We start from the raw sequence: 15,117 nt of genomic DNA, 5'->3' as shown, positions 1-15,117 counted from the left end.
ATATTGATTTTGAAGCTAGACTTTCGAATTTGGGTACATAAAATAATACTGTTTATGATTAAGATCAGATACAAAATGTTCAATTTATTTCAGTTCTTTTGTATGAGAAAAACGTCTACTTATTACAGGTCTCAGTAGCTCTGGCTAACAATCTTGTATATTTTGACCTCTGTGGTATATTTTAAATGGAGTAATACATCGACATACCGAATATAACATTTGGTATATCTTTAGTATTTTTGTGGTATATTTTTATTCTGCTTTGACTGACAATCCGGTATTTTTGTACTACATACTACATTTTGATTGTAGTACTGATTAAATATACACAATTTAGCACGTGGTATTTTTTTTTAGTATTTTGACAGTGCATTTATGCCATTCGGTATATTTTAGTATTATTGTGATATATTCATTTGGTATATTTTTAGACAGTCTGATATATCAGTAAAATATATACTTTTAGTATTTTGGCGGTGCATTTATATTATTATTATTGTATATTATTCGACTGACAATCGGGTAAAATTTTGTACGCTTTAGTAAATTTTGAATGATGTACTATCTGAATATTACCAAATATAACATTTGGTATTTTTGCAGTGTATTCATTTTTAGCAAATTTTGAACGATGTACTATCTAAATATACCAAATATAAGATGTGGTATATTTTGGTATTTTTGCAGTATACTAATTTGGTATACTTCAAGAATAATAGCACACTTTTTTGATGTTATTCACGATGGGTAGCGGGTATCTCACAGCCGAGCATACTCGTTTGTATCTTCTTTACTTGTTTTACTATATTATTTTTTGTGGCGGGCACAACTGTACCACCGGAAATGTGTAAAGCGAGCCATTCATGAGCTTCTTGTGAATTATGCTTAAACAACTACAAATTATACAACAATACTCGTAATTAATTAAGCCAAGCAAGAGGCTAGCAGTCAAGCAGTCAACCAGTTGCCACTTCATTCAAGAAAACACACAGGCACTAAAAAGCTGAGAATGACGACAAAAACAGTTAGCAGGCAGCACAGCTTGCCACAGAGGGGAGTAGTTGGGGTGGACAACAAGACTAAATATATACATATTTACCTGTACTCGTCGTCACATATATGAGTGCTCATAACTGAAGACGACCCAAACCCAAATCCAAACTCAAACCCAAGAAAAAAAAACACAAAAATTATATTAACAAGACTGAAACTGAAGACAAAGAGTCGTTGAGCGGTCAAAGCCGTGTAATTATGAAATTCAAAGAAATGAAGCATATTAAAAAATGTTATAGATACTCGCATTCATGCGAGTACTCACACTCACACTCACATTCACACTCGCACTTATTTTATATTTGAAGCCTGTTGTAAGTAAATTAGCATGGGAGTCCATTGATGCGCAGCCAACAAACTTAACTTCGACTGCGACCTTCTTAGCCAACAAAACAAATTTACAAGTGTGTCACGGCATTTGTCGATCTCGATCTAGATTCGTAAAGGTTTGTCCAAATTAGAAGCAATCAATTTCAGTCATTCAAATTTTATATCTATTAAAATGTTTCTGGAAAATCTTTCAATATTAGAAATCAATTCTTTTACAACAAGTAAGAAAAGTACAGTCGAGTGTGCTCAACCGTGAGATACCCGCTAGCCATTTTAAAGATAAGCAAAACAGTACAGTATTAATGGTATTATTATAAAATATACCAAATTAATATACCACAAAAATACTAGAATATACTAAATGCCATATTGGGTATATATCTGAATACATTCAAAATACACCATAGAGGTTAAATTATACCAGATTCTCAGCTAAAGCTTCTAAAATACTGAAGTACTTTATCCGATCGAAATCATATTCTCAGGCATCTTAAATACCATCGCTATTATTGTCTATACCAAAATTTCTTTTTTGTTTATCATTTGAAGTTGTCTGTAAATTTACATATGTTGTAGTTGAATTCAGAAGCTATCGAAAGGATATTGAAATCTCTCCATTATTAAAATGATTTTCCTTTTTTCCTTTTTAATATCCTAGATGGTCCTTATCTTCCTAAATTTAAAATTCAAATATTTAACTATTTAAATTTACTTGCAAATATATTTATTTTGATGTTGCATCTAAAGCTATCGAAATGAAATTTAAATCTTTCAGTAATTGACATGATTCCCGTTTATTTGCAGAGGTTTAACTAAATGAGTTGCAATCGTCATTGTTTTAGCTAAACGATTTTACACAGTTGCAAAATCAAAATGAAAAGCATTCAAAGAATTCATTCACTGTATTTTCATCTAAATACTGTAATTGTTTTGCAATTGTATCTATAGCTATCGAAATGAAATCGAAATAATTCTATTTATTATTGTTTTTTCCGTTCAAACTTAGAAAATGCTATAAATGAATTCTAAAACTTATCAAACTTTTAATTAAATCAATAGTTTTTCAGAATCATTTTTAAAAGTTATATGTTGTTGTATTTTGTTAATGAATACTTTTTCTATTTATAATACATATACATAAAAAAGATTCGTGACTAGCAATTTTTGACTTCAGTTTAAATTGATCATTAAAAAACTTAAAGCGATTTAGCAAAATTAAAGTGCCAAAATAATTGTTTATTTAAACGGCATGAGGTCGTTATTATAAGTTGAATATAGAGAATACATAATTGCTCGTAAATTATTCTAAAAGCTATACTGCATTCGAGTGCATTGAGCTCCTGAAAAATAAATAAATATATTCTACGAGTATATTTCCTTCAAATGATTCTAAACTTCAAAACCGGTGTTGACAGATTTATGGCGCTAAGAGTATATAAAATTCGTTTTCGTTTTCGCTTTGGATTTGTTTTGTTTGATTTTGTATTTGTGTTTGTATTTGTATTTTTGCATTGTCAAATCGGTTGACAAATTAATACACAAAACTGCGCTCTCTCAGAGTTTTGTGAGACTGTCAATTGGTTTTTCGGTTGTGTTTGATGTTGACCGACGCGTCGCCTGCGTTTGCCTGGACTTGAATTTCTAATGTGGAACCGCTTGCAGTTGCCCCTCTTGCCACCTCCTCTTCACCCCTTTGAATTGGAATTGGAAGTGCTATAAAAACCTAAAACAGTAACAATTAACAACAACAAAAGAGAGCACAACAGCAACGACAATATAGAAACGCCATAATTTGATGGTCCGAGTAATTTTCTCACCGTTGTTTTTTTTCTTTCGTTTTCTTTCGTTTTTGGTGACTGAATGTTGTTACCTTATTTTACACTTTCCAGCGAATCGAGCACTAAAACTTTAATAACACACATGTCCGACGACACAGCACTAACATTATTACAATCATTTCGGTTTTGAGTTATGTCTTTATAAACTGGGAATTTCGGATTTCCACACTCAACTAAAACTCAACCAGTTGCAATATTTTTTGTATTTACAGGCACGTGAAGCTAACTGAAATATCTTTGAATCGACATCGATCCACAATCAAAAGGTGAGTCTTGGAATTTTCTTTCATTAACTTTTGGTATTCTAATCAATTTTCGATTTAATTTGTTAAGCTTGAATCTTCTTTCAATATATTTTATCAAACTCATGTTTTAACTTACTTGAGTAATTAATTTAACAAGTATGAAAGCTCGGCTCGCTACTAATTTTTAATAAAAACAACACAATGCAGTATTATACTAAAAATATACTGAATAAATATACTAAGCAACTAAAATATACCGAAGAGTATATGCAGCGAAACAGAAAAATATCTGGTATATTCCATACTTCGGATATTATGAATGTAATAGTATATCGATAAATAAACTATTCACTTACAATTTTTTAAGTTTTAAGACAAATATATATTTTAAATTTTTACAGTTTTTATGATTCCAGAATTTCTGTTATACTTTGTATGGGGGAAAAGCGGCTGTTGGTATATTCAATACTCGGTATATTTTGTATGTCAAATATATCTGGTATATTCAGTATATAGATATATCAAATATAGCCTTCGGTATATTTATTTTCTTTTTCAATATGATCTGCTGACTTGCAACACTTTTGCATTCGGTCAAGAATAATCTTTATTAGCGATTTGTTTTGTGCCATCAAATGAAGTTGAAGTTGAAAAGTTCTCATGGCTTCAATTGACCAATCAGTTTTAAGCCAAATATATTTTGCATTTTCCCAGGAAAAGCGCCGCGATCGCCACGATTCTAATTAAATTCTCAACGTATTTGTTGCTGTTGCTGTGCAAAATGCAATTTTTGATTGACATTTTACATTAAACGTACTCGTCGTCGTCGACTCGAGAGGCGTCGCAGAAGAGGCAGCAAAAATAAAACAGCAGATACGGAATATGTATAGAAATAGAGACAGAGAGAGATAGAACGATAGAAAGAGAGTAAGAGATGCACTGAGTGGATTGCAGAGCGTTGAAATTGATCAATTTCACATAATTTCAAGGCAAGTCGACGCGGTAATGCAAATCCGACAGCTGCGCCAGTGCGTTAGAAGCGCGCTTAGATGCAGATACACGTACTGAAAGATACACGGCGAGTCAGAGTCAGAGTCAGCGCCAAAGCCAAAGCCAAAGCTTATGATTGACAACAGCTGAATTGAGCTGCAGCCTTGCACTGTCTTGCATCCACCATACGCATCTTCCTGGTCTCTAGAGTGGACAGAAGACTGGGCTGAAGACTGAAGACTGGAGAGTGTAGAGTGGAGACTGGTCTGGATGAGGCATTCTCATCGTAGCGCATCGCATCGCGATCCTCCAGTGCTGCGATCACATCCATCCGCACTGACAACTTGACGTGCTTTGGGCGCTTTAAACGTTTTGGTTTTGGCCGCTTCTCTCTTCTCTCTTCTCTCTCTTTTTGGCTTGCAGGCTTTTAATTGCTCGCCGTCGTCTGCTGTATTTCTTCAGCTTCTTTCACAATTCTCATTGATCTTTTTCGAATGTGCGCAACTGTCGGATTTCTGCCTTGCCTGTCAGTGGATGTGGCCACAGCTCCAACTCCAACTCCAACTCTCCATCTCCATCTCCGACTTTGGCGTGGCATATCTTTGATTTGCTAATTAACGGTTTGTCGGTTGCGTTTGACATTTGAACATGAGTTCTTGACATTTGGAGCGCGGGAGTCGAACTCAAACTCAAAGTCGACTCTGCATTTCTGTCTTCGACTTCCACATTGACTTCGACTTCGACTTCATTTCAAGTTTTGACATTGACTTTAGTTTTTGCATTTTTCTCTTTTTTTGATCTGTTCCAAATCCCATCACAAAAATCTCATCATTGATCCATTTATCAGCAATTGGCTGTCTCGAGTTAAACAACTTAAGCTGCGAAATATTTGGGACAACTTCGCTTTAGAGAATTAACGCTTTCATTTAAATTCAAATTCAAAGCACAAACATTGAAACAGAAAGTTAGCTACCAAATACTGATTTAAGCAAAAATTTAACATCAACTAAGTCGTTTATTTAAATAAACTTAAATTTAATAAATTAGAGAATAAGTTCTCCGCTAAAAAAATAAATTTTTTTTTTGGTTTAACATTTTGTGTTGATTATAAAAAAAATGCGATACATTAATTCGAATTCAAAAAATAAATATGAATTGATGAACGTTCATTATTAAATATATAAATATTAGAATAATATATAAATAAATTCAAAATAAATAAAATTAATACAAATAACTCAAATAAATAGAATAAGTAAAATATGTAATATAATTGAAATACATAAAATATCTAAAATAAAGAATAATAAAATGATATATAAATAAATAAAGTAAATAACTGAAATAAATATAATAAATAAGTTAATAAAATAAATGTAAAAAAAAATAAAATTTTAAAAAGTACAAAGAAAATAAATAAATCAAATTAAAAAATAAAATAACTAAAATAAATAAATAAAAACTAAGTAAAATAAAAATTTTATATATGAATGAAATAAATGAAAAAACAAAATAAAACTAAAATAAACGCAATCGAATAAATTGAAATAAATAAAGTAACATAATTTAAATAAATGAAATAACTAAATTGAATAATATTGAAATGTACATACATATAAATAAATACAGAATAAACAAAATAAAAAATAATTAAAAAAAATACAATAAATAAAATCACTAACATTAATCCAATGAAAAGGATTTTATACATAAATAAAATTAAATGAAATAAAATAAAGAAACAATATAACTAAAATATATAAAATAAATACAAATAATTACTCGCATAGTATTGTAAAAATAATAAAGTGCGATATTAATAAAATACATAGAAATTGATTGCATTTGTGATGGCGTCGAATTAAGCTGGCGATTAAAGGTAAATTAATTTTGATATGAGATTTTCAATAGAAGATGAATTATGTCTTGATCACTTCTCACCAACTTTTTCGTAGAACTTTCTTCAGAAATTGTCAATTGATTGGCAAAAATGCTGAGGGAAATTTCAGTTGAAGCTCTCCTGCCTTGAGTTGAGTTGAAGTGGATTATTAATGGAGCGAGAGAAGCGTCTGTCAAAGGCTTAAAGGGAAATTCCAGAAAACGCGTTGTTAGTTGTATGTATGTTGTATGTTGTCTGTTGTTATGTGGCACTGGCTGCTGAGGCGTTGAAGAGGCCAATGTGGCATGGCCGTGTGGCATGCACCTCGACTGGCAATATTAATGATGATGTGGTGTTGATGTTAAGTGCAGTTTAATAAATGAATTGTCTCTCTCTCTCTCTCTCTGTCGCTCATCGTTGCATGCGAAAAATGAGCTGAGTTGCACTTGCAAACTGTGTCCAGTGTCCACAGAGTCTGCTGTTGTCGGTTGTCGGTTGCCCACGAGGCTGTGTCTAATTCATCAACGACTTGGTTCACTGGGCCTGCCTGCTTGCTGCTTGCAACGTTGCAACTTCCTGCATTTGCATGTGCGAAACGAGTCAGAGTCAGAGTCGGAGACGGAGTCAATGCATTTTCAGTAATAGATGCTACGACTTTTTAGCGCATTTTTAACTACTTCATTTTGGCAGACAGACACAGTGTGGCAAAGTCCATTTGCCCCTCGAGTTTGCCATGCCTCTGCACCACTGTGCAGAGTGTGCTCAGTGCTCAGTGCGGTGGCTGCCTCATTTGTCTGCTGCTTGGCGGCAACCTCAACTTGAGCCTCAGCTTTGGGCTGCATTGGCCTCATCGCTAGCAACTGGCAACTGGCAACTGGCAAGCCTATTTCTTACAACTTCTTCAAACAACTGCAACAACTGACGTATCATAAACAACAACAGCAACAACAATTTGTGTGTTGCCAGTTGTCTTCTCTCTCTCTCTCTCTTTTGGCAAAGTGCTTCGAATCTTGAGAGCAAGTCGCATCTAACAAGCCTAAGAAAAATGGGCCCAACGCCAAGTTTTGGCTAAAGCGCAAACACATTAAAAATGCTTCGCTTCTCCATGCTCCATGTCTCTTTTCTCTTACATTGTTGTTACTCGATTAGAGTACTCTACACTACGCTACTTCACACAACTCTCTACTCTACAGCCATCCATCCCCATCCCAGTCTCGAATTAGCTTTACTCTTATTTTTAATTGAGGTATGACTAAGCTTTTAGTATTTAAAATTTAAATATGTAGAAGTGCGTTAAATCGATTTATTCGCAATTGTTAATTTCTTCCTTACGTTTAAATTGATGTATGATTAAGCTTTTAGTATTTTAGTATTTTTTTTTAGTATTTAAAGCTTTTAATTTATGAAATGCATTAAAAACATGTTCTACCGATTCATTCGCAATTGTTAATTATTACATTTAAATTAAAGTATTTTATTTTTATTTAGTATTTTTTAGTATTTAAAACTTAAATTTTCGAAGTGCGTTAAATCGATTGATTCGCAATTGTTAATTTCTTCCTTACGTTTAAATTTATGTGTGATTAAGCTTTTAGTATTTTAGTATTTTTTTAGTATTTAAAGCTTTTAATTTATGAAATGCATTAAAAACATGTTCTACCGATTCATTCGCAATTGTTAATTATTACATTTAAAATAAAGTATTTTATTTTTATTTAGTATTTTTTAGTATTTAAAACTTAAATTTTCGAAGTGCGTTAAATTGATTGATTCGCAATTGTTAATTTCTTCCTTACGTTTGAATTGAAGTATGATTAAGCTTTTAGTATTTTAGTATTTTTTTTAGTATTTAAAGCTTTTAATTTATGAAATGCATTAAATACATGTTCAATCGATTCATTCGCAATTGTTAATTATTACATTTAAATTAAAGTATTTTATTTTTATTTAGTATTTTTTAGTTTTTAAAATTTAAATATGTAGAAGTGCGTTAAATCGATTTATTCGCAATTGTTATTTTCTTCCTTACGTTTGAATTGAAGTATGATTAAGCTTTTAGTATTTTTTAGTATTTAAAGCTTTTAATTTATGAAATGCATTAAAAACATGTTCTACCGATTCCTTCGCAATTGTTAATTATTACATTTAAATTAAAGTATTTTATTTTTATTTAGTATTATTTAGTATTTAAAATTTAAATATGTAGAAGTGCGTTAAATCGATTTATTCGCAATTGTTATTTTCTTCCTTACGTTTGAATTGAAGTATGATTAAGCTTTTAGTATTTTTTTAGTATTTAAAGCTTTTAATTTATGAAATGCATTAAAAACATGTTCTATCGATTCATTCGCAATTGTTAATTATTACATTTAAATTAAGGTATTTTATTTTTATTTAGTATTTTTTAGTATTTAAAATTTAAATTTGCGAAGTGCGTTAAATCGATTGATTCGAAATTGTTCACTTTTAAATTACGTTTGAATTGAAGTATGATTAATCTTTTAGTATTTTTTAGTATGTAAAGCTTTTAATTTATGAAATTCATTAAAGAGTGTTCCATCGATTTATTCGCAAATGTTAATTATTAAATTTTAATTAAATTATTTAATTTTTATTTAGTATTTATTTAGTATTTAAAACTTAAATTTATAAAATGTCTTAAAAACAAGTATTGGTTAACAATTGGTAATTAATTTCGTTTAAATAAAAATAAGACTAAGATTTTAGTATTTAAAACTTAAATTCATGAAATGCATTAAAAATGTGTTATTGTGTGCAATTGTCAATTATTACAGTACGTTTTGTAGTTAAAAATATATACAACATTCTATTGAAACCTTAAATTTATGAGACACAGCTAAGAAAACTCGATTTTACTACTATATTTATATTTTTCGATTGATGAGCTACCTTAAGAAATACAGCAATATAAATGTATTTCAAATTGAAAAGTTACTAATCTATGCCCTTCATTAAAAATGTATTGTTCTTTTATTCATTATGCTTGCTAATTTATACATCATATAGTATTATTACAATTTATTTAATGTCGAAATTTACGAAATCTTACAAATAAGTAAGTTTCATTTCATTGACTGAAATTACACCTGTGATAAAAAGAAACTATTTACATTTATTAAAAAATAAAAAGGAATTGAGGTAACAATGCATTTCATTTTTATTCAAACTACTTTTTTGGTGTATCTTCAATCTTAATTTGTTGTTCCTTTATTATTATTTATTAAAAGTCAAATATAACTGGAATTAATGCTTATTTTCTGCCAACATGTAAATTCAATTTAGTTAAATTCTTATTTCTTTAAATCTTAAATTAACTAATTTCTAATTGTGAGTTGAGCTTTAAAGAAAATGAAAATTTAATTAAAATTAAAAAGGAATTAATATGCAAATTAAACCCAAAAATGCATTAATTTTGAACTTATTTTGTTGTGTAATTGTTAAAAGTAAAAATGTTCTTGAATTGGACTTAAATGTCTTATAAAAATTAAACTGGAAATTCTTTGAATTCATTTACAATTATGTGCTGGTCACTTTTACAAATATGTTTCATCATTAAATGTATTTTTTGTATTTATAAATTAAGTTCAAGATACAATTGAAATCTTTTTGAAATATGCATAAAAAGCATAGCGAATTTTTTGTTCGGGTTTCTATAGGTAGAATATATTCGGTTCGGTTTAAGCCAATTTGGTTAAAGTCTTCGACTTGTAGTTGGTATTGTATGTATGTGTGTGTGTGTGTGTGTGAGCTGTGTAGCTCGAGGCCTCAAATGCACTTTGCAAAAAAGCATTTCCTCCAAACTTGTCTCGATTTTGGTGTGTGTTGTGCTGCAGGCTTTAGTGCGAAATAGTTGCAGCAGCAGCAACAAAGATGATGATGAGGAGAAGGAGGGGGAGTGAGAGGGGGAGGAGAAGCATAGCTAGCTGCGCGATTTATCTTTGGGGGCTGGCAAGTTAATGTGGCAATTGTATGCTAAGCAGCAAGAGAGAAGCGAGCGAGCGACTAAGAGAGAAGAAGTGAGTGAGAGAGGGGGGAATGGGGGCAGCAAGGGGAGAGGTGGAGGCAGTTCCAAACGGTTTTCATGAATGAATTAGACGTCGGCCAAAGTTTGGTCCAAGCGTCTGCTTCTGCTGTTGTTGTTGTTGTTGTTGTTGTTGTTGTTGTTGTTGCTGTGGCTGTTGATGTTGCTGGTGCGAAAGGGCAACAACTCAATTTACAGTTGCGGCGGACGCGGAATTCCATTGCCCACGGGGTGACCATTCTGAAAAGCAACAACAACACCAAAAAAAAAACACCAGCCAAATAAAATATGAAAAAGTACAAACGAAGAAATATAAATGTATTAAAGTATACATCTCTCTCTTCTCTCTATATATATATACATATATATATATTTGTATTCATCAGCTGCCAAGTGCAGACTTCAGGTCCAATTCCAGGTCTAAAAGTGAGTTCCCCTCTCTCTCCACTCCCTCAAAGCACAGTCCAATGCATCTCATGGGTGTGATTTTAATTTCATACACAAATGAACGCAAATCATTGCGGTGCGATGCTGGGATGTGATGTGATGTGGGTGGATGCTGACAACACAACAACAACAACAACAACAACTTCAGCGATGAAAAAATTACAAATAATTCCAAGAGCAACGAGAAAATAGCAATAACTCCCACGAAGATTAATAACACACAGACAGAGACAAAAAGAGAGAGAGAGAGAGAGAGAGAGAGAAAGAGAGACAGTAGCACTCGCATGCTCGTAAATAAATAAGCAAAAAGAAAATACGAAATGCAAAATGCAAAAGAAATGAACAATAAGCGTCGAGTAGAAAATGAAATTTATGCATAAAGCCGCCAAAAAGCCAAAACAAGCACAAGAAATGTGACTAAAAAAGCAGCAAACACAAATAGGCGAATGGCCCATCAAAACGCGCAAATATAAAAGAAGCGATAAAGCAACAACAAAGCCGAATACAAAATTCCTCAAAGAGATGAACATTTCTTCATCTTCAAAATAAAAAAGTAATTCATACACAGAGTTTCATCTTCTGTTTTGGCAAATTGTTTTGATCGCAGCAACAGCACAACAAAATAATTCAAACGCGACAAAATTAGTTAGAACTATGTCAAAAGTAATTTTAATACAAGTTTGAAAAAAGTATAATGTATATACATATATTCTTGATGATTATTATAGTATATCGATATACCAAATACCTTCGGTAAACTTGAGTATTCTTTTGGTATATACATACATACATACTTTTCTTCACATTAAGAATAGTATTATTATTTTTATACCCTCCATCTCTGATCATTCTTGATCACATATATGATTATTAGTATTTCGATATACCAAATACCTTCGGTAAACTTGAGTATTCTTTTGGTATATACATACATACTTTTCTTCACTTTAAGAATAGTATAATTCTTTTTATACCCGCCATCTCTGATCATTCCTAATCACATATATGATTATTAGTACTTTGATATACCAAATACCTTTGGTATTCTTTCAGTATATCAATTTATATATTTTAAGAATAGTATTAATTCTTTATTTCCGATGCCATAAAGTATATACATATTGATATTCTTGATCAGATATGTGATTACTGTAGTATTTTTATATACCAAATACCTTTGATATACTTTAGTATTTTTTTGGTATATACTTTTCTTCACTTTAAGAATAGTATTATTATTTTTATACCCTCCATCTTTGATCAGTCTTAATCACATACATGCTTATTAGTTCTTTGATATACCAAATACCTTTGGTATTCTTTAATATTTTTTCAGTATATCAATTTATATATTTTAAGAATAGTATTAATTCTTTATTTTTGATCCCATAAAGTATATATGTATATACGTATGTATATTATTGATCAGATATATGATATAGTATAGTATATCGATATACCAAATACCTTTGATATACTTTAGTATTTTTTTTGGTATATACTTTTCTTCACTTTAAGAATAGTATTATTATTTGTATACCCTCCATCTCTGATCATTCTTAATCACATATATGATTATTAGTACTTTGATATACCAAATACCTTTGGTATAATTTAATATTTTTTCAGTATATCAATTTATATATCTTAAGAATAGTATTAATTCTTTATTTCCGATGCCATAAAGTATATACATACGTACATTCCTGATCGGATATTTTGATATACATTCGATATGCTTTAGTATTTTTTTGGTAAAAACTTTGTGTATTTTAAGAATAATAACTTAATGTTTCGATTAATTTTTGATAATTGTTTTTTAATACTAAAGACAGATTAAATAATTTTTATGATTTAAATACTTAAGTAATTTGTTGGTATATAATATTTTAAGAATAATACTTCGTTTATTTTACAATTCTTTTGTAATACTATTTAAACAATTGAAATTATATTATATAGAATATTTTATTAATTGTGATTATCAAAAGCAACTGCTGACTTTCCATTTCCACATCGGTAAGAATGTTGTCTGCTGCTCTTTACTCTATTTTGTTCGTCTAGCTTTTCTTCTGCAGACATTAAGATCAAGAAAAAGCTCTGAGAGGATGAAAGAGTTCTTATCTACTGAATCACAATGCTCTTAATTGAATCAATATTAATCTATTTGGTACTGTATTATGATTGATATTTCTTTTGCGAGTGCCTTCAAAGATCGCAAAAACTTTTGTCCCATACTAGCTGCTATTTAACACACATCCAATAAATAGCTGAGAATAGAGAACTCTTCAGAATTTGGGTGTAATTGAACAATAATTATGTCAGACTCTGAATTGTATAATGAAATGTCGAATTACCGACTGAATTGTTACATAAATTTGAATTGAGAGGAGTTTAGTTTTGTGCGATTTGAGGTTGAAAGACACAGTTAAGAAACTTCAGAGATTTAGGATAAATAATATATACATTAAACAAACAAAAAAAGTCTGTTCTTATTACCAATAATTTTCTTCTAAAAAGTGCGCAAATAACATTAAAATCTAAAAGTTTATAAGTCCAAATTCTTTTTAATAAAAGAATAGTTTTTTTATATTTTTAAGACCTCAATTATAATTATAGAAAAATAAAATATTACAGTAAATTTTGTATTTTTTGATTAATCTAAATCTAGTATTTTATGTCTTATTTTGAGAAATCGACATTTTTATACCCGCTACCCAAAGGGTAGAAGGGTATTACAAGTTTGTACCTGTAGGAAATATATGTAACAGGCAGAATTAAGCATCTCCGAATGTTTTTTACAGATAATACCAACTATAGTTTTATGATTCTTGAAAATTTTGTTGCGATCGAATATAATATTAGAAGTTATTAAAGAAATACTAAACGAGTCTCGCTTGCTTTGGCTGACAATCTGGTATATTGTGTACTCAATGGTATATTTTGCATGTAGTAGAATATAAATATACCAAATAAATTCTTGGGTCTATTTCTGTAATTTTTGCGGTATATTGCTCGCAATATTTTATAATTCATACCTCGCATTTGATATCCCAGATTTTTGCTTTAATAACTTGATCTTAAAGTGATTTTATTTAGAGAATATAACTTTTGAGTTGAAATGCTCTTGATTTTAGCAACTGGTAAATCAGTGAATAGTCATGGTAGATATATTTCCATTAGGTTGAGCACAATGATTTCTTTGCAAAAATTGAAGTTGATGAACGTTCAACGTTTGTGCTACGCTGATGTCGATGTTTAATCAGTGAATGAATGAGATTATACTTTCTTGTATAGATTATACTTTCTGTACCTTTGCACACACACACACACACACACACACACATGCACACTCGCATACTGACATCAAGGATCAATGGCACGTACCAGCAGTAAAGTTATTAAAGCCATAAGATACAGTCAAGCGGTTGGGCGGTTGGGTTTTTTCTTTCTTTTCGCTGCTTCGGTGGTTGGGTTGTTGGCTTTGACAGTCAAAGCCTGTCGAGGCGTGCGTCCATATGCAAAATATATATGTATATGCGACTTTATGAGTGCACGACAGATAGAGACAGAGACTGAACGGTAGAGAGAGAGATAGAGAGAGGCGATACATTGACGCACCCTCCAAGCGACTTTAAACCCATCAAACCATTAACAGCAACGACAACAACAACAATGAGTACGATAGCTGTACTTCTGGCCAGGAACAGGCTGTGGCATATGAGTAAAAATTTGCGTATGAGTCAACATATACAACAACTGACGGTTATCTTTCAACCACCTCCAGGATCAGGAGCTAGAGCATTGCCACCACTCTCTATCCTCTGTCCTCTGTCCCAGGTATTTGATGTACCCCCACCACAACGGCTGTCCTCATATCTCTTTCCTGTTCCCTGTTGTCTACAGTTATAAAATATATATGAGCTGGGCGAACGACAAACGCTTTGCTTAAGAAAAATCGACATAGCGAACGTGGCGGAAACGTGTCACAAATTTGTCGCCATTGCGTTGGAATAAAACAAGCCAAAAGAAACGAAAAAAAAAGAACAAAACAAAAACGTTGCCCACTTTTTGGGATTACCCCAAAAAAGCTAAGCCAGTCAGGCGCATGCCAAGGCAGGCAAATGGACCTCGTCGTATTGTGTGTGTGCCTGGATTAGCTTTTGATTCCAACTTATTTGCCACCCATATGCGGTAGGTCACAGTTACACCAGATCTATATCTCTTTCTGGTTTTGTTACTCTTTAACACAACTTTAAGCACAGCTCATTTCTTGAGATTGACAATGTGTTG

General features: G+C 31.3%; 1 protein-coding gene across 1 annotated transcript in view; it reads left to right on the top strand.

Moving 5' to 3' along the window:
* The window catches only part of LOC132795731 (uncharacterized), a 68,187-nt gene that overhangs the window by 34,946 nt on the left and 18,124 nt on the right, over positions 1 to 15,117 (top strand). Inside the window, exon 4 of the mRNA XM_060806603.1 lies at positions 3,434 to 3,487. The gene's annotated coding sequence lies outside the window, so the exon portion shown is untranslated. The remainder of the gene's footprint in view (positions 1 to 3,433; positions 3,488 to 15,117) is intronic.

This window comes from Drosophila nasuta, chromosome X (assembly GCF_023558535.2).
Source record: "Drosophila nasuta strain 15112-1781.00 chromosome X, ASM2355853v1, whole genome shotgun sequence".
Classification (NCBI taxonomy): Eukaryota; Metazoa; Arthropoda; class Insecta; order Diptera; family Drosophilidae; genus Drosophila; species Drosophila nasuta.
Note: the sequence above shows the minus strand (reverse complement) of the source record. Positions and strands in the feature narration are given on the sequence as shown.